This window comes from Rhyacophila brunnea, unplaced genomic scaffold (genome assembly GCF_057557595.1).
Source record: "Rhyacophila brunnea isolate RB1 unplaced genomic scaffold, BYU_Rbru_1.0 scaffold_24, whole genome shotgun sequence".
NCBI classification, from domain to species: domain Eukaryota; kingdom Metazoa; phylum Arthropoda; class Insecta; order Trichoptera; family Rhyacophilidae; genus Rhyacophila; species Rhyacophila brunnea.
The window spans coordinates 24,057,191-24,079,716 of NW_028232904.1; positions in this window are offsets into that span (position 1 = coordinate 24,057,191).

Genomic DNA, 22,526 nt, shown 5'->3' on the forward strand with positions numbered 1-22,526 from the left:
AAGCAGACTACTAAATTTGTGCTGTGAAACATGTTCACATTTGTTTTTCTCCAATATGTCCATATCAGCACAGAGATGTTCAAATTTAGAGCTCCATAATTTTTTATCCATAAGCTTTATATATAATAGAGTTGATAATCTTAATCACCAATTCCATAACTTTGCAAATGTCTGCGCAAAAAGCTCTTCTTGGTGAATGATGCAATGGTAAGCAAGTATCTAGCGACAACAACGCCTTTTCTTACGCCGATTATCGAGTGGAATATGATGTTTTTCCATACACTCAATTACAGCATTTGCAATATCCTATCCACGTGTTTGACATTTGAGTGGCAATAATCCTACAAGTTCTTCTTTAGGACCTGTAGATGAAATAAATCGTATAAAACGTGAAACTTGTGCTGCATCACTTATGTTACAAGACTCGTTAACTGGCTATTGATAAAGCTGAAACCAATTTAAGATCATCGACTTGCTGGTTGGTTATATTTGAAGACATTTTGACTGTTATATCTTTCACTGTTTTAGCCCGTACGTGGTCATTTGTGGCAGAGCCACAACCAAAGGGCCAAAGAGCCGCATGTGGCTCGTGAGCCGCTGTTTGCCAACCACTGGTATAGAGGAAATGAATTTAATCTCTATGGTTAAAACTAGCAAATCAACTAGTATTAAGTACCTAACATAGAACAAGTCTAATATAATGTAGTAATGAATACGATCAATTCACATGATTACGTTTTGTGTATCAACATAAATGCTTTACTTTATACTTAATATTGAATTGTTAACATCTACAACAGAGTTACTAATTAAAAATGTCTTTTTGAACCAAACTGATCTTTATAAATAATTATTTCTTTTATTCAACAAATAATTCACGAGATTTAAGAATGTACTATGATAATTATTGAACATACATAATTTTTAAAAACACTTTCTGAGAATAGAAAAAAAAATTTGCACCTTGCATCTCCCGGGTTTACGCCCCATCCGTGCATTACCTCTATGCTAAGCGGTGACATAATAAACAAAAATCGATTGCCAAAGTAATTAGCAAGTTCAAGTAAGTTACATCATAAAAAATATTAGATAAATCCACGACGTCGGTTAGTAATTGAAGTAATATGTATCTACTTTGATTTAATAAACAAAAATCGATTGCCAAAGTAGCATGATTTAGGAGAGCGCTGATGAGTGGGTATTGAAAGTGGCCAATAGTTAAAATTTGTCGCAATTATTATGTCATCGCGTAGCATAGAGGTAATGCGCGGATGGGCCGTAAACCCGGGAGATGCAGGGTTCGATTCCCTGCCGGGTAGGCTTACTTTTTTTTCTATTGCTTGTAATATATTTTTTCAGAAAGTTTTTTTCAAAATTATGTATGTTCAAACTGATCTTGTTTATAATATAATAAGAATTACTAGTAAAAAACTTTGATAAATAAAATAGATCTATACATTGATATGTGTGCTATTTCTAATAGAGATTTGCTTAAATTCTTTAATCGTGATACAATATTCTCCATACAATTTTTTGACATTGTTCGCGCATTTTCTATAATAACAAAATAATTGTCTATGCAGAAACCTTTTTGCATATTACATAAATATTAGAAAAAAAGGATGATAAATGAAATAGCCCCGTGATAAATGTACTTTCATATTGAAAGGTTAAAATGTGTCCTCTGCGTTTTTCTTTCAAAGGGACACGTTTCTAAATAAGTTATTAAACCGAAAGTTCTGATATATATCCGCAAAGTGCTTTTTCGTAAATTGCTATTTTATTCAATACACACACGCACAGACGTTCATATATATGCACAAAAGAAGCCTCTCTTTTATATGTGATATTTACATATGAATGCGTAAAGAAATGAGTCACTCTTGATGTCGAATCTTATTTCGTTTCCAGAATTATTTATATTCAGGCCTGTCGGGCACATGAGAAACATACCTTTAATATCCCTCAGTTCAAAGACTTCAATCAGGTGGTATTACTACGTAATAAATCAATTTAATTAAAGCACTGCAATAATCGACGTACAACCTTATAAAAAGCTCCATCAAAAATGGAGAGAGAAAAAATAATTTTAGAGTTTTAATTAGATAAGCTTTTTTACATTACTTAGGCAAAATCAGTATCACTTTTTCTATTACCACATGTGATATTATTTCTAGAACTAATATACTTTAAACGACCATAGTTTTAAAACACTTCTGAGAAATTATATAGCTTTTTGTGTGACTCTGATAATTATCATAGGAATCGAGGGCATCCATTGTTTGTTCTCCCAAGGTGCAGAACTAATCTGCCATTCGTTATGCTAATTGGGAGAGCAATAACCATGTTTAATAAAATCGCTTCGGATATTGATATATTCTACTTAGGTGAGGGTAAATTTAGATGGACGTTATTTTATAAGTTACGGTCTATCAAGAGTTCACTATGTGTGCTTCCATCTACTTTCATTTTTGATGTTTTATTTAATTTCTTTTCATATTTTATTTCTTATTTTATTACTTAATATATTATTAACTCACATTGTTATGTATTTTTATTTGAAAAATTGTTAACACCTATTTATGTCATGTCGTGAACGCTTTAAATGTAAAATTTGTTATGTTTACCCACGATGGCCGCGCGGCCTTTAGCGTCAAGGGTCCCAGGTTTGCATACTGGGTCTGGCAAGTACACATATTTTTGTTCAATTTGTGTATGAGTCAGAGAATGAACCGAATAGGTTGAGCAAGTGGCTGACATCCATTTATCGTAAAAACAAAATATTATTAGGTATGTATAGGTGTGTATACACATATTAGGTGAGTTATATATATTATATTAAGCGAGTTTATATGTATAGTTTTTTTTTTAAATAATGTTATAAAAGTAGGTATTATTATTAAAGACTAATATCTCATTAGTTAACTCCAATAATTATTTTTCTTAGAATTGACGATTTACACCTCTTGAGTGTAGTATTTTTATTGTTTATAAAGAATAATGATCCATTATTAGGTTTTGACGATTTATTATAATAAAATGCTATCGAGTGTATTGTTATTAATAAGATAGGGTTTTTACTAATTAGGTTTTTTACTGACAATTTAACTATTCATAATTTGTTTATTGTATTTTTTGTGACCTCTGACTAGATAGGTAGGTAATGGAATTTTTACCTACTTTATTGTATTGATTAACTATATTATAAGGCAGAGTTAAGAGTGTTCGTTGTCAGTGTGTGTTTACCTTTGGTGAGTGTACATGACGCCTGAAGATGCCGAAAGGCAAAACCCGGGTCGCAGAAGAAAAAAAATGACTTAAATGGAATAGTACAGAGCTTGAATCCATTAGAAAACAAAACATGTTTATTGAAACCTTCACTACGTGAAGGCCTATATGATCTTATCAGGATCGGACATGGTCGGAACATTATTATGTAAAATAAATTTAAAAATTTGAATTGTGAAAATTAAGAAACCGGAAACGGTAAAAAGATTCAAAGACAATAATTTCAAACAAAGAGTCAGTCGATATTATTAAATTACTAAAATGATTTCATTTATTATTTTTAAAGTAAACATAAAATTATTATTTAATAACGACAATTGACTTATTTATTGCATTGTATACGCAGTCAACAATTAAAACGTCATGATTGACAAACATTGTTTATGAAACCTTTCAAGTTACAACCTTATTAAAACCAAACAATAATGGGTACTCATTTTTATAAAAAAAGAAAGCGAAATAATAAATTCAATGAAAAATATTCTTTGTATTTATGAAGATTCTTGATTTTACCTATGTAAAAATATTTAATAATTAATTTTAAAACTGTCACCAGTGACATCGATGTCAGGTGATTTGGGGTCCTCCGTAAAACGCCGCAAGAAAAAAAACTCCTCCCACTTAAAAAAGCTCGCAGTCAAAGTTTCGCCAGGAGCTTTCTGATAACGGCAAATTGGATTACCGAACTAGATAGGGAACAAGACTTAGCACGCTAGCGACATCTGTGGAAACAGCCATTTAAAATGGAACCAAACGGGGACTATTGGAAACACTGAATTTGCTATCTTGATAGAAAAGAAATTTCCCATTGTTTTGAGACACGATTTGTCTCGTTTGAACTTTTTAGTAGTTTTGATGGCCATAAATTTTGTCAGCTAAGAATAGGAAATAAATATTTGTAGATAGGGTAAGAGCTACTATTATGGGCCAGCTTCAATTATTGGCCACTTGCAGATAAAATCTAGTTTTTTAAGATATTAAATCAGCATTGCCATCTGTTAAGTTATTAAAAAATCTCGTCAATTATTCCTCCGTTGGTAAAACAGATAATTGTTACTTCTAGCATTATAAAACAACCTCAAAACCGCATTTGTATCTGACAGTTCGAGCGAAACCGTGAAATAAGTGCGATTTGTTGTAAATTGTACAAGAATATGACTTCTGTTAAAAGGTATGTTAAACATTTAATATCATACAAAATGCTAATCCAATTGACAAGTATCTATGTATTTGATTTATGTATACATCATTAGACATATATTTTGGAAAAAATATGTGGGTAGGTATATTATGATGGTGGCCAATAACTGATTCCAAAATACGTCGATTTTCCTTTATCGGCCGGCCTTGCTAATAATAGAATATGTGACTAATTAGTAAAGTATTACATTTATTTTTATTAGGTAAATAGTGTTTTAAGAGTATTATTAATCATATTTGTTTTTATTATATTTCTCCGACATTCGTAGATAAATATTGGCCACCTGGCCCATAATTGTAGCTTTGATGGCCGATAATAGAAACTTTTTTCTTGATTGTTCCAGAATAAAAATGCATCAAAATAAACGAATGAAATATAGTCAAGAACTGAAGAATTAAAGAAGCAATAGAGTATATGAAAGACCATAGTGAAGAGTCTTTGCGTTCAGTAACAAGAAGATTTGAAATACCAAGAAGCACACTAAAATTCAAAACTAAAATTCCTTCCGCAAAAATCCTCAACTGAAACTTGAATGATTCTCATTTATCCTTTATGCTACGTCAAGATGTTTGTTATTTCTATTAGCTAGGTATTAGATTTCTTTTGAATTTTTGAAATCAATTTTCAACAAGCTCTGCGTATTTAATTAAATATGCCTATCTCACTGTAACTCAATGTGAACGTGTTCTTTGTATTTTTAAGTAATATGTTACGTATGTCTAATAAAATGACGATAAAGTTGCATTAGGTACTTGATTGAACACTTAATAATGATGTGTGATCATAATATTACATAAACTATTTTTTAATTTTTGTTTAAATAATGTTATTACAGCAATTTTGGGGTGGCCAATAATTGCATCTTTTGGTGGCCAATAATTGAAAAAAGTGGCCAATAATTGTAGATTTCTGCCTTTTTTTTTGATTATTTTTTTTAAGATGTAAAATATTTTTTTTTAAATGTTCTGATAATTGATTATTATAAATAAATAAACAATTTAACACACAATATTTTTTTATTTCACCTTCCTAATGATATCTGTCCACAAAAAATTAACAAAGTTGAAAAAATCCTTAACTGGCCAATAATTGTAGCTCTTCCCCTACATTGATTGATATAACATTTATTTGGTTAATTATTATACTACGTATACTACTATTAAATATTTAAATAACAATGTAGCTGTAGTATAGTAGCGATCGATAGCAATAGATCAAATATATATAATGTATCAAATTATTCTGCAATAATATATTCCCACCCAATCAATTTCCAGTAAACAAATCTAAGCTAGATCAGCAAGTTGATTGGCGATATTAAATACGGTATATTATTACATCATATCACAGCCCATTATATCATTACGATGTATTAGCCGAATAATCATTTTCCATGGTATCATATTTTCTTACGACTGTAATAATAAATAATATTTCACAAGCTACTCGATTTAAAACGCTGACTCTATAATTAGTTCAATATAATTATATACTAGAATATAAGATTTATGTAATACATTTCATTGTATAAATAACGAAGAGTAATTTATCTAAATGTCACTCGAATCCAAGTATCTGGCTCGTAACTATCTCAGTAGATTATATTATGTACTGGCATTGTATATATACAATTGTATCGATACGCTGATAATAAAACTCACCCCTGCTACTTCTTAGACTTCATTATCATCATCCTCAACCCACAAATCAAACACCACAGTAGTGACCCAACAATAATTTTAACTTCTTATTTTGATGCCGTCTTCTATTGAAGGTTGGCGACCGACTTGTGGTTCACCTTCCTATATTGTACCTGTCGCATCAGATTTTTAAAATACTTTGACACCAAACCACTTACATATGTTGGATAGGCAAAAGATTTTCCTACTACCTACTTATATTCTACCCTCTATTTTTCTCTACATTATGAGTTACAATAGATCTTATTTCTCATATGGCCACAGAGTTGGTATGCTGCTTTTGCGTGTTTTATAGTAACTATAAGTTTTATTGACGTATAGACTTATTTGAAGAACTCTTTATTCATAAGGTGATCAGCCCAGGATATCTTCATGGTATGCTGATCTAATACAGTCACATTTTGAAAGCCTCCAGTTCTTATTGCTAGGTTTCTACTCCGTAGACTAGTACGAGCATTATGTAGCACCTGATTGCCTTATATCGACTGCCCTTACCTATATAATATCGATTATACCGATATATAAAATCCTATTTAAAACTCTAAATTATGGTAATAACTAAGAAACCATAATAAAGTTTGTAAACTTTCAGAGATATTATAAATTTGGATATGCTGATGACCAGGTGTGAAGAAATAATTTTCATAAATTATAAGGGTTCCATGTTTTACTCGTTGACTGACAACTATCAAATTATTCATTATATTTAAATCAGTGGCAAATGGTGCCTTTTAGAAAGAGATACGCTGTGGAGATCTGAGAAAAAGATCACTCTTGTCAAGTATTCTTACGGGAAATAAGAAGATAATACGAGATTATTTACTACTGATGAAAGAAATTTACACACTAATTCGAAGAAATTTCAATATATCACTGATAACATAAATTTGAGCGATGAGTTTAAATTGCGTATTTTTAAATACAAAAAATTATAAAATTAATTTTTATTTTTAAAAACAATCTATACTTATTTATATGTGATTGCCATAAAAACTATTTATTTATACTATCTAATTATTATTATAATATTATGAGTAAAGGTTTTAGACTAGACTGAGGTTACGTGACGCAAAGTCCATACAAAAAAAAATCAGTATTCCTCGACGAATAACTCGACAAATAACCTTTTTTAAACCTTTGACAGATTGTTCTATAATTTTTATAAATTTATAATACATTCCTACATATTTTATATGATATGTAGTTTTAATTTTTTTGTTTTATTGAATATAAAATAATCAGCTAATTATATATAATTACAAGATAAAAAGAACTTTTTATATACAATGTTTCTAAATTTTATGTTGAATTATTATTATGCTCAATATGCTGAAACTTGTACTTGATATGAAGTAAGTAAAAAACAAACAAACAAATATAGAATACTGAAATGTCATTTTGATTTCCATAGTAACGCACGTATATATTAATTATTTAGTTACTAGGACCACCCCTTTAGCAACTAATAATAGTGGATTGGATTACAGATTTTTTCCGAAATAACTTTTCATACGAAACAGAATTAACTGAAGACGAATTCAATTCAACTTAAAAATGGCTACAAGTATTAAACGAATGCATTGTGTTCTGATATATTCTTATAGTTTTAAAGGTCAAGCTAGTCAGGAAGTTAGTTAAAAATCGATTGCAAGATTTATACCGGACAAAAAACCGCCAGACAAATAAGAATACGAGCTAAGAAAAACGTTGTAAAATTGGTCAATATACAATTATTCTTGGAATTATTTAGTCTTGGGAGATATTCCTAGACATAAATAACTGCTGATGCTTCAAATTCAAATAAATGGCCTCGTGATACGCCCGATTAAGACTGGGTGTGGTGCAAGGCGGATTGGTTTGGAGGTGTCCATGCTTGTTTTGGTCATGTAATTATTATATCGTAGATTCCTTACAGAAACAACTGTCACGAGAGGGAGTAACTTATTATAGATATTTGATCTTGAGTTGTTTGGTGTGTAGATCCAACATCTATTAATTGCATGTAGACGGTTGAGTCGTATGTGTTATATTATAAATGTTCGGGGATAATAGAAATGAGACACATCGTTGACATTGCTTGTTTTATATTGTGGTAAAACATTTTGGATTGTACCAGTGACGTCCCGTGAGGGTAGGCAGATTGAGCATCGCTTTGGAGCGGCAGTTACTTGAAGGGCGGCAAACCAAGTAAAATTATTTGGTTTATATAGAAATAAATACCTAAACTGAGTACCTAATAACGAACATATCTTTCCTTTCAAAACTTTAGCTCACTGGTTGGAAACAAAATGCATTAATTAGCATAAAAAATTTAACGGAACTTTATTTTTTCATTAGGTTTTTGATGTCTAGTTTACTAACGTTGCCCTTTGACTTCCTTGGTGACCAGAGACGACAAGAGCACGGATATTAAAAAATATTGTAAAAAAAATGGGGCGGCATTATGGCGCTGCCCAGGGGCGGCATTTTGTCTAGGGACGTCACTGGATTGTACACGTCATTAACGAATAGTGACATTGATATTGAATTTAGTTATTGTATTGGTAACGTAAGATTTACATTGTGTTTTATTGAATATTCACTGAGTTGCAGTTGAATATCTGACTGTACGGTTCTAGGCCAAAAATACAACTAATTTGTGAGCTCTCGTTTCCGCTTAGTATTATTGTCTGTGCCATACAAATAACCACAGACAATAATACGTCAGTTTTAGAGTTGGATAAACCTCAACATTATATTATATAAGAATTTTTTTAAACAGTATGCTAGATTATATTATATCGAAGTACTCTAGTGCACGCCAATCAAGATTTTGGGAAGTTGCTCCTGGGACACTTTGTTAAGCCACGGTATACGCCTGCATAACGGGTATGGAGACTTGGCGGGTAGTAAAAGGAAAATCAAGTATGGACCGTTTCTGTAGTATTGGTCTCTCAGTTTCCTTTCTACTACATCATTAAATATTTTTTTAAAACAATTAATATTTCTGTACTCCGTCTGGAACGGAAAATGTCAAAAAGGGTGTTTCGTTATGCTAATAGAAATTATTATCTTTTAAAAGTCAAGCAAACCGAATAATTCATTATAAATTAAAAAATTGTTTAAAAGTCCGGCATTAAAAAAAGTTCAAAGGAAAAATCTCGCGTTTCAGTAAATACTTAATTTAACAAAGGTTTTAAACTTTGACGGAATATAATAATGTTTTCTTGGATCTGTCTTAGTTATTTCAATCAACCATGAAATCCACCTAGAGCTATTTATACTTGGTAAAGAAATTTAAAATAAACTCAGCAAAACTTCCCAACTATGTAAGTCTAGAACTTAAGTGAATTCTTCGATACCAAAAGGTATCTGTCTTAGAGGAAGCAGTTTTTCACGTCTGTTCGTAAGTGTTTTTTTTCTTGTGTTTGCTTCAGAGCTATTTGATAGACCCTTTTAATAGGATTACTAGACGCAAAAAATAACGTTTGTATGTACATTTTCTATTTAAAATGCGTACCTTTTTTATTCGCTAAATGACAATAAAACTTCGGCAAAAAATAATAAAATTACGTTATTATATGCATTTAAATAATTGAAATTTTAAAAAGTCACATTGAGCACATAACAAATTATAAATTCAAGATGTTCACAACATGATATTTAGAATAAAAAGTACAGGTAAATCAACTTAGTAGAGAAACAAAACAAAAAATAATTTTAAAGAAATGAAATAAAATTTAAAAAAAACAAGTTACACAATAAAGTCTGATTTTAAAAACGGAATACATAATGCATCACTAAAAATCTCTAGAGAGTGGATTGACCAACCGTACATCCCTTGCTATTGGTGCCTGGTGAGGTTGACATGAGGAAACAGCTTTCACCCAACAATGCAACCACGCATGTAATTGACGAGTGCAAAAAAATTCAAATATCATAGAATATCGGGATTGGAAACTTTACCATGTGAGAACAGAAAAAAATGCTTTAAGAGCAGAAGTGACCTATAAGCTTCAAGAAAATGAAAAGCGAGTATGCCTTGAAGAAAGTTACTTAGGAAATACTTGCTTGTCAAAAATAAAATAATTATATACATTAAAATAAAGATGTCGAAAATTTTTTTCTGAACACGCTCTAAAACAAGCTTATAAGAAATCTCATAAGGACGCCAGATAATGGACACATACTCCGCATAAACGACACTTACTATTTACTTACTCCGGTTTTAAAGGATATGTAGGAATTAGTTATCCTACCATATAGCATAACTTACTTAAGTATTTAAAATTTAAATTTAAACTACAAACTTTGTATGGATTGTAAACAGGTACGGAAGGTTATTCACCATGATTAGCATAAAACTATTACTTATTAACTATAATGTGATATCACAAAATCATGCCAATTATATACAAAGCCATTTTTGCAGGTCTATTGAATTTAAAAATAATATCGTTTCAAAATTATACTACTAATATTTATTTAGAATTTACGAAACAATAATACAACAATACCCAAGAGATGCAGGTTCGATTCCTGTGGGGTGTTTTTTCTATTGGTTATAATATATATATTTTATAAAACAAATAATTTACAAGATATAAGAATTTAACATTCTAATTATTGAACATACATTATTTTGAAAACACTTCTGAGAAAAAATATTATAACTAATGCAAAAAATCTTTTTTGAAAAAATGTATTTAATAAATCTGATACTGAATGTATCTTAAGTCTAGAAGTAATGTCAGCTTCAAGAAAAAGCAATTTATTTTTTAACCGTAGTCGTTATATTGTTTTATTGTATTAAATTTCTGTTATGCTTGTAAATGTTCAAATAATTATCTAGTTTTAATAATTACAAGATAAAAAAAACTTTTTATATACCACGTTTTTAAATTTTCCGTTAATCATATAAACTTGACAATTCTATGTATTTATAATTTAGGATAAATAAGGCAATTGTTAACAAATCATTTTTTTGCTATTTTGCAACAAACAGACAAATATAGAACACTGAAATGTCATTTTGATTTCCATAGTAACGCACGTATATATTAATTATTTAAATGCTAGAACCACCCTCTTAGCAACCAATAATAGTGGATTGGATTACGGATTTCTTCCGAAATAACTTTTCATACAAAACAGAATTAACTGAAAATGAATTAAATTCTCCTTAGAGATTGGCTAAAAGTATTAGAAGAATGCATTGGCATCGTGTTCTGATATATTCTAAAAGTTTCAAATGTCTAGCTAGTCGGGAAGTTAGTTTAAAACATACTGGTTCTGAGGCACAGTATTATTGTATTAAGATTCTATTTCGCATGTTTCACATAACATGTAAAACATAAATTCAAGAATATTACCAAAACATCGACACTATTAAAATCATCCTTCTATCAAATTTACACCAACTATCTATCATGATACTTATCGAGCATTAGCATAAAGACTACTTTCGAAAAGCTCCCGTATACCCGCACCATACACTTAAATTATTCGTTAACTCGTGTGAAAAAGACAAACAAAAGCTTACAGAGTCAGTTGAAACCGCTTTCCTAGCCCGAGAAAGTTACTATAAAGTTTTTCGATTCCGGTAAGTGCACTCATGGAACCGTTTAAAGAGCCTTAATATCGCCCTACCGGCACAACATTTTCGGTCGAAACTTTCCGAACCAAAGTATTGGTTACATCCCCCAGTGAAAGCTCCCACGGGTAAAGGGGTCTGCCCATCATGGCGTACGACCACAATAAAGCAGCGTGTGGAGTGTTTTAATAGGGTTTCGGAAACTGTTTTTTCAACCCTCAATTACTAATAATAAATTCACGCTCTGGCCTGGCCACGTGATCATAATATATTGTTTAAATGCCCAAGATATCAAGGTAGAGTATGTTTTTAAATTACATTATAATTCAGAATCAATACCAGATAATAATTACCGTTTTTTTTTTATATTAGGTATCCAGATAATTATTGAAATTAAACAATGAAAATGTTTTTACCAAATAAGAGTTATTGCCGTTTTCAAGCATATTGTTAGCTTGAATATCAGAACTATTAAGATTTTTATTTTTTAATGGTTCAGTTCCAGGTTTAATTTCAGCAAAGATATCATTTGGGTTTTGGTTTCCTCTTATATTATACGTTGTATTTTTGTAATTGGCATGAATATATTATAGATTTTTTTAAATATCGTAACGTCAAACAATTAAATTCAATTTATTACATGACCAACTATGATAGAACTGACATATTACAATATTAATACTATCGCTCGAAGGTATTTGATGATATTTGAATTTAAATTCTAATGAATTTATGTTGTGTACTATTAATTCCATTTACTATTAATTTCTATTTTTCGGCATCTTCAGGCGCTGTGTACACTCACCAAAGGCAAAGTCAGTGAATGTTTAACAATTCAAATTACTCAGCGAACGCATGAAGCATGGTTGTGTTGGCATTCCGATTTTCTCATTCACCTAATTATGGGCGTCCTCCTCAATGGGACATTATCATTACAGTACATTAGGTTGATAATGTCCCGTTGTGGAGGACGGAACCGGTCCAAAATTTAATTAATATACTGTAATAAGTAGGTACTATAAAATTGTGTTTTATTTAATTAAACAAAATAAATAATCAAATAATACAATGCAGTTCCACCATGAATAATTGACGGTAGTTAACACTATAAAAGCTATTTTTTATATTCATTATGATCACTTACTTGAGTGCAGTTATAATCATTGTTACATTTTTTACAGGAAGTTGAAATGTAGATTTTCTACCCTACATATTATTATGCCCTAAAAAAATAGCAAATAAATATCACAGCAGTAATTTGAATTTCTCTGCAAAATTCAAATACCATAATTAGTTAACCAGTGGTCTTATTTTTGTCAAGTTCATACATTTAAGCTTCATCTGTAATATTTATTTGTATACTGTTTTTTTGTTTATGTCATATAAAATATATTATTTTTCTTCAGAAATTATAACTTCTTATAGTCATGTCTAGATAGAAAGCTGCTTCCCTTATTTTTGTGATTCCTAGTCACGATTGAAACTTTGATGTTATTGTTATAAAATGTTAAGTTAACTCATTTCATATTCATAACTAATGAGAAAATAGCTAATGTACCAATTTCATTTCAATAATATAATCAAAGTAGTTATTGATAGATAAATTACATTGTTAATATTATAGTTTCCCTTTAAAAACTAATTATGTTCCCAGCCACCTACTCACTCAAATTGTTTTGAGAGCTTTACTACTTACTATCCAATTATCGGAAATGTTATATTATAATCAGTTGATACATAGTGATTACAATAATAACAGATACCTGTTTTAATCACATATTACATACATCATTCATTGCCCATTAGTTTACTGTTGTTAGTATATGCATTAATTATATTGAGGTAATTGAATTATTGTTATAGAATAATTATTAAATAAGGAAAACGAATTAAAATCAAATCTTAATATAATAAATTATATTTATTTCATTATATATTATATTTATTTATATTATTATATAACGATATTATAATTATAATATTAATTACAGTTTGTAGATCTATGACCATCATTATATTACATTTTAATTATTTTAACATCTATAATGTCTAGCGAAGGCTATTGTCTTCTTTGAAAAAGCCTACAAAAGGCATTACGAAAACGCAAAAACGGATGCTTTTGACTTGCAATAAATTTAAGGATTACATTTCGTAGAAATTTATGTCAAGATTTTGAATTATTACAGTTTTAGGTTGAGCCGAGGGCAACAGACTGGAAAGATACAACACTGTACCAAGTCGAAATAATATTAATATTATTATCTCAAAACGAATTCCTAATACCAATAATGGATTTTCAAACATAAATAGATATTAAATGTAATAAAACGCTGTCTTGTTTGAAGCTTGTATTGACCCGCAACGTTTTGCGGTATCTAGATGCCTCACAATCAACCCTAGTCATCAATGTCGTTAAATTAACGTAATAATTCCAAAAACTGATGATTCCACATAATATTGTCTGCAGTGAAGTCCCTAGGCAAAGTACCGCTATTAAACAGACTTTAGTTAAATTTTAATGGATTTAAGTTTTGTACTATTCTATTTGAGTCGTTTTTTGCGACCTGGGTTTCGCCTTTCGGCATATTCACTTTTGGCAAGTCTAGGTTTCAGCTCATACTACGAAGCACAAAAATTGGAATTATCTGCGATTGTCCATGCTCAGCTAGCATTCAACCAACTTGTTTTTGATAACGTGGATTTTAATGTTTGCACCATAGACGGGCTTAATACCTTCCACGCTATTGGTGGGATCAAATGTGTCACTCCATCCGAACATGTTAAACAAGGTTCAGAAACACTAAGATTGAACATGATGCCCACGTCTGTTGAGACTGGAAAATTCGGAATTATTCCAATAGAAACATACACAGCGATGAAAGGAGGTCTAAAAAATGTGACTGTGGCAACCATTGATATACAAAAAGAGCCACCAAATCCTGCATCACATGACATCCTTTGGTTTGTTGCCAAAAAGCAAGGTATTTTAGTCCCAGAATGGAAGGGGTACAGGCATTGTATAACAGTATAATAATGTACATGTTAGAAATTCTATAACTTTTGATTAGTTGAAGATAAGGTAGCAAACGTGTATACCAAATTAAAGGAAATTTAATTTTCTACAACTTTGTCTCAGACAAATTTTGAACGATTGTGAGAGGCACTAGAAGCAAATTTTTGACAAAAAAAATGAGAAAAAATGATTTTTTTCGAAAATTATTAATTTTCAATAACGTATAAAACGGAAACCGTTAAGAATTAGACAAATATTAAAGAAACAATTTTATACAAAATTAATTAGCTTTCATTGTTTTATTAAAACATTTTTTGTACATGCACCGTTTCCGAGATATAAGCGAAAAACTAAAAAATTGGACCTTTCGACTCCCCGCCCGCCTTTAGTTCACCTCCCAGGGGCAGGGACTTTTAGTATGTTTACCCATTAACTACTCCTAACAAAGTTTTGAAGTCAAAAATTGCGACATATTCCATGCACTCTACAATATATTCATTGACTGGACTATATCTACATGATGATAATGACGTGTTAACCGTAAAATCTATTCAATAATAATTTCTTATAATGTAAAATACTAGTATCTAAAAAAAACTTTCTGTGTAAGTATATTAAAGCTTTTTTTGAATTTGTATCCTTCTTATAAGTTAAATCTGTTTAGACCCGGGCTGCACGCAAAATATCCAAATTTTAAAAATCTGCCTTTGACAGTTTCCATTGAAATATTATATAATTTAAAACCAGATTTATTATATAATTTACAGCTCAATAAAATAAATACAACTTTTTAATATTTTATCTTAAAAGAATCTTAGGATTAAAGTATGGTATTTTAGTACCTATAATAAATCATTTTAATTTTCTCCCAACGATTGCATTATTTTTAATAATAGCTAGGAGTTTATATTATTTTATTATGAATAATTGCATCTGCTTATTTGGCTATTTTTAAATTGTAATCTAAAACGAAAATCTTATAAGTAATGCATACATTGCCCTTATTAAATTAAGCCAGAAATTCTGGGAATCAATTTTAAATCTTTCTATAAAATTTGGCTTTTATTAAATGCGGAGCTTAATTGAATAAAATACTTAGAAGTGTTTTTCAAAAATATGTATGTTCAATAATTAGAACGGTACATTCGTATATCTTTGATTTAATAAACAAAACCAATTGCCAAAGTAGCTTAATTTTGAAGAGCGATGATGAGCAGGTATAAAAATGCCAATAGTTAAAATTTGTCGTCCTATAGCATAGAGTATAAAGCGCGGACGGGGCGTAAGCCCAAGAGATGCTGGTTTGATTCCAGACGGGTGGCATACTTTTTTCAAAAAGATTTTTTCTATTGGTTATAATATATTTTCTAAGAAGTGTTTTTCAAAATTAATAATTAGAATGGTACATTCTTAAATCTTGTGAATTATTCGTTGAATAAGATAAATAGGTAATTAGTAATATAGCATTCTGTTTCAAAAATTGTTATGCCAAAAGTTACTATACATACAAAGTGTTTTTATGTAATAAATGCTATTTTGCAACGATTCTGTCCGTCTCTGGAAACATAGATTAGTAGTTATAGTATATATGATACATTGAACCATTAAAACATGACTCATCTAACATTTAATGCAATAACTGAAATCAATACACTAATAACGGAACGATAATGATATAACTTTAGATAATTTCCATCCTTAGTTCCAATAGGAATGCACAGTAAGCTATCAAAAGATAAAAAATCTTTTTTTACAAAGGTTTGTAACAATATGGACTATCTAATATAATTGAAACAATAGAATATAATCCAATATATTAAAAAAATACTATTATTCAATTAAAGTTTAGTCTAAGACTACTTCTTATTGGATTTTGTCATTCTTGGAGGATAAAATTTACAAGTTCAATTATTGTAGTGGATAAATAATTTAAGCTTGTAATATGTAAATTTTACTGAATCACAAGCAACTGAATTATAGTAAGTATTATATTCTGACAATTTTCTTCCTTGATTCCGTTATAAATTAACTGTATACTATCAAATAATGTGTAAAAATCTACGTTTATTACGTTTAAAATAACGCTTTGTTGATAATATTTCTTAAATAATGTGGACAATTTAACGTATTTGAATAATATAATTTACACAAATCTATTACATATTAAAAACCTTTATTTAATTTGGTTTAGGTTAAGACTGATTTAAAGAACATAATATTATTATCAAACTTTAAAATGGTTTTTTCTTTATAATACTATTATTATGTTTTTGGGACTTACAAACTTTTGGCAGTAACTTCACGTCTGTCGTGGAGTTACTACCAAAAGTTGGTAAGTATCAAAATTATGTTATGGAGTAAATGCAATTTCATGGAGTTTGACATGCCCTCTAAAATCAGGCATAATGGTAATTTCTTTGTCCTTTATGTGCATATATATCGGATGACCTTGAATTATTTTTAACATACATATTATTTATAATATATGGATACATATATAATTTAAAAAAACACTTTCTGAGAGAGTATATTATAACCAATAGAAAAAATCTTTTTTGAAAAAAAGTAAGTCACCCCGAAGGGGAATCGAACCCTGTATCTCCCGAGTTTATGCCTCATCCGTCGCATTTAACCAATATGCTACGGCGTGACATACTAATAGCGACAAATTTAAACTATTGGTCAATTTAAATACCTACTCATCAGCGTTCTTCCAAATCTTCCAAATCCAAACGATACGAATATATATTTACGAATAGTTAATTATATATGGATACAATCTGTTGTAACGCTAAATAATCGACTTAACAACTTGTGGCAGCAACCCCACTTTGATATATTATTTTATATATCAAAACAGAATGAATATTATTAAAATTATTACTAGTAAGAGGGAAAATATTACGTAAGTGTCAAATAAAAAATGCAAATACCATTACCAAACAATACGTCGACAGGTTTTACTACATTATGATTGATTATTTGGTTTGATTTCACAGCATGTTTGCTATGTTTTATTATTCCATGGCAATTAGGCGGAGGCCAGTGGTTGGCGGTGTTCGTGGCAATATTAAATCACCATGCAAATAAATCTGAATTCACAATGACCTCGCCCCTTTAACATTATTGTATTGTATGACATTTCAGAAAAATAATGATATAATCATAGACCCAAGGTTCCCTGTAATAATATAGCCTTTAGAATAATAAGTAACTACCTACCTATGTAGTATGTATTTTGGAAATTGGATGTTGTTTATTTCATAGTTTTTTTTCATTGAATTGTTGTTAACATAATGTTATGGGTAGAGGCCGCAAGGCTTAAGCGTCGATATATAGCGTCGTGGGTCCAAGTTTCGAATCCTGGGTCTGGAAAATATACATACTGTTTTTCAATTTGTGTTTAAGTCATGGTATGGATCTAATAGGTTAAGCAAGTGGCTAACATCCACGTCTCGTAAAGACAAAATACAAAAATCTGCTCTTTGGATGCCCATATTATGATCTTATTAGAATCGGACTTGGTTGGAGATGTGGCTAATTTTGTAAGAAAATTATAAGTATCATTTATAGAAAATTATTAATAATTATATGTCTATGTTTATGTAGTGAAATATTATAATAGTATATAATTTTGGTTACAGCTTAGATAATTGTTTTTAAATAATAATTATTATTGAACATACGCTACATATCACAATTGAAAAAAATACGACGCCCGACGGGATTTGAACGAGTAGGTATATCTACTGGTATCGCATCATATATGATTTAATAAATTAAACTACGGGTCTCCTACTTAATTATGATAAATTTAACTAGCAGAATCTACATGCAATGATTATGAAATTACGTTTTTTTGACTATCGATGTTTTGTGTTTTAAATTCAGGAATCATCAATTATAGCCTTAATTACTAATCGACGCCTTGTACTCGCTAAATATTGAGTAATAACTATATTAAATAACTTAAATAATAATTTCACATTCAAATTATTATATTATAATTTTGAATTGATATGAGTACGTAATTTTTTAAATTTTATTAACCTTCCCTTCACTATAGTGAAAAATTACGTCCATTCCGATAATGACACATTAGGTTACCGTACGAGATTTATAATATTATAATAATTGAAACAAAAACTTCTATTTTAGCAACATAAATCTAATAAGGTTTTGTCATTATTATTCAATTGGGTTTATGTCTATAAAATAATGATCACAAATATCATACTACCAATCTTGATTGCGTGCCTTATTTTCATATCTCTTTCTTACAACTGAGCATGTCTCTCTTTGACGCATAAACTTTTATCAAACGATTTAAAGTGATTTTTTTTGGACATACGATACACTGGCTCTATCAACATGTCGTAAAAATTGTAAAATAATAAATAATCGTTATTAAAAATATACATACAAAGGAGATACAACTGGGAGTTAATTAAACTTTTGTAAAGTTAATTTACATAGAAATAGCCAATCAATAAAAATAGGCGTAAATTCTTCTTCTAAGTAACATAATTATAGAAATATTTACAAAAAATCAATAAATTTTTGACATTGTATTACAAACGTAACAATTACCTCATCTATGCAAAAAAATATATGCAATAAAAATGGCTCAACTAAGTATGCCTTTGCATTGTTGGAAGTAATAAAATTTGCATTTAAAAATAGCTCAATTAGTATTATATATTAGAGTATTTAAAGTTTGAAAAGAATCGTGACTAAGAGCATTAAAATACTAACTACCTTTATTTGTTGCAGTATAGGTACTTAATTTTTTTTATAAATAACAATACATTTTGTCAATTCGTTATATTGATAATGCACGATGGCCGAGCAGGTACCGTGTCACCATATAATGTCGAGGGTTCCGGATTTGAATCACGGGTCAGGCAAAATTTGTCCATTGGATACCTAAATTATTAGTATGGCTTAGTTAGGCAGGGTTTAGTTGATTTAAAAAAAACTAACCAGCACCATCTGAGAATTGTATTATCTGTTCAATGAAAACAAATAAGTAAGTGTGACGTATTACCAATATATTATTATTGTATTCTTGTATCGACCAATAAACGACCCCCTCAAAACCTACAAGCAACCATGACTTTATATATCCTCCACATCTTCTATCGCCATCTGTGCATCTATTCTATACACAAGACTACTTTTAGCCTTTACGGCAGCTAAATAGGGTAGGAAAGTTTCGAAATGTTAACAATTATTGTAACAATTACTATAAAGTTAGCCGTCTGAACTGTCAAAACTCTCTATCTTACTCTAAAATTTATTACAGCCAAGAGAGGTGCTGTTAAAACATAGCACTTATTGTAACAATTACAACTAATTTATTGTACCTAATTGTTACAATAAGTGCTAATACTTGGATACTTTCCTACTCTGGGTAGCGGCCGAAAGCAGTCTTGTATATTATAATAGAATAGATACGCTATAGTTGTTTAGTTTCGCCACTGCAACTGGTAATATTTTATAGTTATTAAGAACATACTTCAGTGAAACGGCAAATAATTTTCAACAATAGGTGCGACCAATCGAAAACGGACAGGGAGGTGTCCGCACGTCGATTTGTTTTGTCATGGCGTCGGATGAAAATATTCTTAAATCGTGTAAAGATGACTAAAAAACTTTACGTATGTACTTAAAAAAGGAAACATGTCAATGAATATACTATTATTATTAGTAATATAATAATAAAGATAAAATTAAATGGACGCATTTTGGATTTTTATGACAAATTATATTTAGTTCTGCACGAGTCATTTGTACAATCCGTGCATCGCCTAGCCACGATCTTTTTAGACCATGCCTCAACTGAAGTATAGCCTTAAAACATAGGACTTATTGTAACAATTTAAATTAATTTAATGTACCTAATTGTTACAATAAGTGCTATTACTTGGATTCTTTCCTACTCTGGATAGCGGCCGAAAGCAGTCTTGTATATTATAATTAAGGCTATACTTCAGCTGGGGAACGGTCTAAAATGATTGTGACTACGCGACGCGAAGATTGTGCAAATAACGCGTGCAGAACAAAACATAATTTGTCATAAAAAATCAACATGCGTCCATTTAATGATATGTTTATTGTTCTATTACTAATAATAATAATAATATATTCATTGACATGTTTTCTTTTTCGAGTAAATGGGTAACGTTTTTTGGTTATCTTTACACTATTTAAGAATTAATTCCCCCGTTGCCATCACAAAACAAATTGACGTGTTCACAGCTCGACTTTCGCTCTCCGATTGCCAGCCAGTCCGAAATTTCGTCACACCTATCGTTGAAAATTATTTGCCGCTTCACTGAAGTACCGTCTTAATAGAATAAATACGCTGAAGAAGTTTAGTTTCGCCACTGCAACTGGTAATATTTTCTAGTTCTATTCTATTCTATTCTAGTTCTTATTCTAAGTATTAGGTTCTATTAAATACTGTGTTTAATTTTAATTAAATTAATTTCTTTTATTTTAACCAAGAATACTATTATTGACATTAATTAAGTGACTCTTGAATACATTTAAAATATCTCCTGTATTATTTCTTATAAAGACGTATTAAGTTATATCCAGACAACTCACTTAGTATATATGTATCAGCTTTCATTATTTTGATTGCTTTCACATAATAATATGCTTCCGCATAAGGTTGTGAGAGTTTCCGGAAATTAACGTGATAAGCTGAACCGAAAGTAATATATTTCTCCATGGTATATCATTATTCGCTATGAATATTCAACTTGTTAAATAAACAGCCATTTTCTTAGAATAAATATATTATAAGAAAAGTAGAGTATATTTTTTACTGATAATAAATACTCTATAAAAAGACATGAGATAATAATAAAAAAAGGTACTTTTTTCTTATTTTTTCCAGAGTTTTTATTTTAATACAATAACAGTTTTGCCTTAATGGCCATTTTGTACTACATAATACTATTTATAACTTTTCTGTTGACTCAGATTGTAGGTAGTAGAGGTGGCTCTCGTGGTGCAGTAGGTAAGGCGCTGGCCTTCCATCCGAGAGTTCTGGGCTCGATTCCCGGTGAGAACAACAACAATTTATGTGTTTTTCTCAAAGCCTTGGTGTTTGTGATTGTTCAAAATTACTAACAACCACCTTCTACGAAAAAGCAAGGACATGGTTATTCTAAAAAAAAATATATAATATCAAGCTATGATATGAGATTAAGGGCATTTTTTTAAATACATAATAATATGTACCAATATTTTAATTATATCGTGGGTTACGACCAAAAGTTGATAAATCTCAAAATCATGTTATGGAGTAATTCTAATTTGATAGTTTGACATGTCCTCTAAAATCAGCGATAATGCAAATTATTTCCTTGTGCTTTCTATGCATATTATTATATATATATATATTATATTACATATATCGGATGACCTTGCATTTTTTACTAGCATACATATAATACATTCATGCTAGTAAAAAAATAATATAGACGAATATTTTGCTGTTAACTCTAAATGCATAAATTATCGAATTAATAACTGTTGGCTGCTGTTCAAACACGCGCGTTAACATAATTTTACTCCCTACTTTAATTATAGTTTGTCAATTTATGGCTACGGCCGTATGTTGTAGCTTAACCACTAGGGAATGACAAAAGAAATGGCGTATTTCAAAAAAACACTACCTTATCTTAGGTCAATAATTATTTTAAAGCAATCCATATTCATAAGATGTATATCACACTT